The sequence below is a fragment of the Littorina saxatilis genome, linkage group LG15 (assembly GCF_037325665.1).
Source record: "Littorina saxatilis isolate snail1 linkage group LG15, US_GU_Lsax_2.0, whole genome shotgun sequence".
NCBI classification, from domain to species: domain Eukaryota; kingdom Metazoa; phylum Mollusca; class Gastropoda; order Littorinimorpha; family Littorinidae; genus Littorina; species Littorina saxatilis.
Window position 1 is genome coordinate 23,190,609 of NC_090259.1, and position 4,165 is coordinate 23,194,773.

Here is a 4,165-nt window from a genome sequence, read left to right on the forward strand (position 1 = left end):
CATCCCATCTCTTTGTCTCTGTCTCTCTGCATGTCTCTCTCTCTCACTCTGTCTGTCTGCCTGTCTCACCCACCCCCTCCCCCCCCCTTCCCCCCCCCCCCCCTCCTTCCCCCCCCCCCTCCCCCTCCCCCCGCCCCATCCCATCTCTTTGTCTCTGTCTCTCTGCATGTCTCTCTCTCTCACTCTCTCCATCTGTCTGCCTGTCTCACCCACCCCCTCCCCCCTCCCTCTCCCTCCCCCCCTCCCCCCGCCCCATCCCATCTCTTTGTCTCTGTCTCTCTGCATGTCTCTCTCTCTCTCTCTCTGTCTGTCTGCCTCTCGTCTGATGTGTCTGTAGTCAAGTCAAACATGAATGAATGTTAATTCAGAAACAATTTGATGGGAAACAATGGTTGCATCGTTTTGTTCTAATGGGATTCATTCTTGCGCGACTTCTTTACAACACCTTTTATCAAAACATTTGTGATTTTTTATGTCATGTGTCATTCAAGTTTGAGATTGATCAAAGTTGACATTTTCTTGTCATTTCCAACTGAAACTGCATACAAAAAGAAAGTAAGCAGTGTGCGATAATTCTTCATGCTTCGTCTGTATTTTTATGGAACCGTTGGTTTTTGCCAAATGTGAATAAAAACTGTGTCTACAAGAACCTGAAGACTGCTTTTTGCATTAAAGAAGAGTCCGATAGACAGACAGACATGCAGGCATACACACAGGCTGGTACGAAGACAAATAGAGAACATGAAAAAATTGTTCAAGTTTTGGAAAGCCCGAGAGTATCAGAACACTTGTTTCATTGTGTTTTTTCACTGCTGTATAGCAATACAACGGTTGTGTTTGTCATACTGTCTGTGCTTGCGTGTTTTGTTAAATCCTGAGAAGATCAGTCGGATATTCACATCATCCCTAAACAGAATTGTAATGTAAACCTTGGTATTTACTCAGTTTCGCTTCGTCACCCTTTTTTGCCCTTGACAACAGTTGGACTTGATGGCATACAAGGTTGCTATACGATTTTTCGGCGGGGACTGATCACACGGAAGAGAAGGCCGATTCAACAACTAAAATGTATAAAAATTAAATGTAATTATCATTATCCTACATACGTGAGAGACCACCCATTTTATAACTAAACTAAATCTTCACACGTGTGTGTGACATGTAAATGAGGTCAGGTCAAACTGCAGTCTGGCACGGACCTCAGATGTAAATTTCCACCGCTCATGGTCACGACCAAGTCACCAAGACAAACTTAGTATTTATCTCGAAACACTTTGTTGTTTCCTCTGTAAGAATTGTGTGACGCTATAGTCTTTTTGATGTCAGAGATTTCACTTAGGAAGAGAGGTTCCTGAACACAGGAGCTTGTATCCAACCGCCGGTTCCTGAAGACGAGTCTTCAATTTGGACACTCCCTAGTCCGTCTGAACGGTCGAGGCACAAGTACAGAATGTAGGCAGAATACTAGATGGCTTGCTGTATGATACCAAGTTTACACGAGTAGCTTTTTCAAATATTGAAAAGCTCGCTTCCGCTTGCATTTCAATACCCCATTTCAACAACAAAAAACACGTGTACACAGCAGCCATGAAGTATTTTCCCACATAGCTTCTGGATCGTTTTTTTAGTAAACTGACTTGGCAAACTGATTCGCCAGATAACGGCTCCAAAATCGCGACGTAGTCATTTAACTTTAATGTTCAACGAATCGATCTTTCTAACCCCTACATTTCACGAGAGCAGTGTCCATTGGGCTGTCAAAAACATGAAAAAAAGAAGTGAACAAATTCATGTCCACTCTACTCAACCCATCCTGAACTCAGGTCAAATTGAGTTCGGCTCATTCTCTCCTATGAGTTTCCTTGTCTGGCAAGGAAACCAATTTTTTTTGTTTACATATTTAGAGCTTTTTGTAATGTATTATTGATATAAGCAGATTCGCGATCGTCGATTATGACTTTTCATGGTGTTTTGTAATTATTAAATTACAGAGGAATTTTTATTTTAGACAGTTTCAAGCGAGCTATATTTCGCAGATGTATTTACTGTGCAAACAACTTTAAATATGGTAAAAGTGTCACGTGATAATCAACCGTTTGGTTTCGGCGCTCACTGGAGCAGACAATTTTTTCTGTAACCAGTTGACAGTGATGAAACTATATATTACGGTCTCCTTCCGGCAGCAGTCCCAAAATTTCGACTTGTTTTGACCTTAGAACGATGTCTTTATCATAACTGTGAAGAACAGAACTGGATAAAAAAAATTTCCGGGGGGGCCTTTGGCGCCGTCAACTTGTATCTTCGCAGTCATTTTGTAACCCCCCCCTCCAAAGTGAATTGATCCGCCCTTGGGAGATCACTGTCGAAGTCGGCCAATCTGCAATAATTTTCGTCTCGCGAACTCTGATCTCAAATTTAGATCAGTGCTCGCGAAAAACATATGGGAGATAACTCTGTAATTCTTGTTTTGATAGATTCGCGTAGGACTGTAGCGTCCGGTCAGAGAGACAACTGGCAATAGCCGTGGAGCGATGCTTATCAGAATGCTACTCAACCATGATCAAATAATGGGCGCGGCCATACTGTATGTCACGTGATAGCAATCGACAGTGATCTCCCCTGAATGCTTCCACTGTTTCCCATTGGATGCTTTTTTAGGTGTAGCAGTGCATGTTTGTGTCTGTGTTTGGGGGGGGGGGGGGTATGTGAGAAAAAGAGAATTTGTGAGCTGTGTGCCGGCTGTGTGTGTGTGTGTGTGTGTGTGTGTGTGTGAGACAGAGACTGAGTGAGAAAGAGAGTGCCAGAGGTACTGGTGTGTGTGCGTGATGTGTGTGTGTGTGTGTGTGTGTGTGTGTGTGTGTGTGTGCATGCGTGCGTGTGTGTTGATATACTCAATGGCATGCAACCAATATATCTTAAATCTTCTCAATACACAAAGACGATTACCATAATTATCTTTAAAGCTCTATATATTTGCAGTTGTGTGCAAACGTTCGCAGCGTTTGAATTCAGTCTGCCCTCAAAAGCAGAAGGTGTGATGAGACTGCTCTATGTTGTAAACAACCCAACCTCACACAAACACACACCATCACCACCACCATCAACAGTTACTCAAAGATTCTAGTGACAATAAAACATGCATTTGCTGTAAGTATGTCCTTTAATTACATCAGAAGTGGAAATCAGCAGAAAATAAATACCAGGTAAAATTGGATAACCATGCAATGCCCTAACTACATTTAAGAACATATACTGGTGGTAGGAACTGTGCAAGTTGTGTTACTGTTTGCAAAAGACTTTGAGACAAATAAGTTGGATGGCAAACACATACATTGTACCAAAATACTAGGTCATTCAGACATTTTGGGTGAAGAGAAATATTTCCAAGCAACTTTGTTTCACAGAATCACGACTCCCATAGGATTATATGATGACTCAAATCTGTCGTTTCTGCACCTCACATCTTCAACGTCTTTCATGAGGACGATTATTAACATAACTTACAATCAAAATTAATTGGAAACAAACAAACTGACTCAATATATTCTACGGCAGAGTCTAGCTTAATCTGAATTCAATAGCTTTCTAAATTAACTGCTCATGACATTTGGATTAGTTTTCAAAATGGTTTGGAAATACATTATCCTCAAAAGAATCTGAATCATAAATTGCATGAACAATCAATCCAATGCATGTGTGTGTGTGTGTGTGTGTGTGTGTGTGTGTGTATGTGTGCACGCATGCATGCGTGTGGGTGTGTGAGTGTGTAGTGAAGTGTCTAGTGTGTGTGTGTGCATGCATATGTGTGTGTGTGTGTGTGTGTGTGTGTGTGTGTGTGTGTGTGTGTGTGTGTGTGTGTGTGTGTGTGTGTGTGTAAAAAGACTACAATAGAACAAATCAGAAAAGCACTAAAGCAATTAAATCAAAAGGTTGCCAATATTTACACAACCTTGTCCGACATTTTTGGTTTACCACTGCACAGCGGTTAGCTTTGGCACAGTTGAAAAACTACACAACAGATTATAAGTACATCAACTCTCACTGCAATAGCCACAGACATACACCTGTCAAATACACAGACAGGTTTAGTATTTGGACTATACGTACATGCAGATCATTCAAGAAAAAGGGAAATCCTGCAGCGGCAAAGAAGCAAAATCACAGG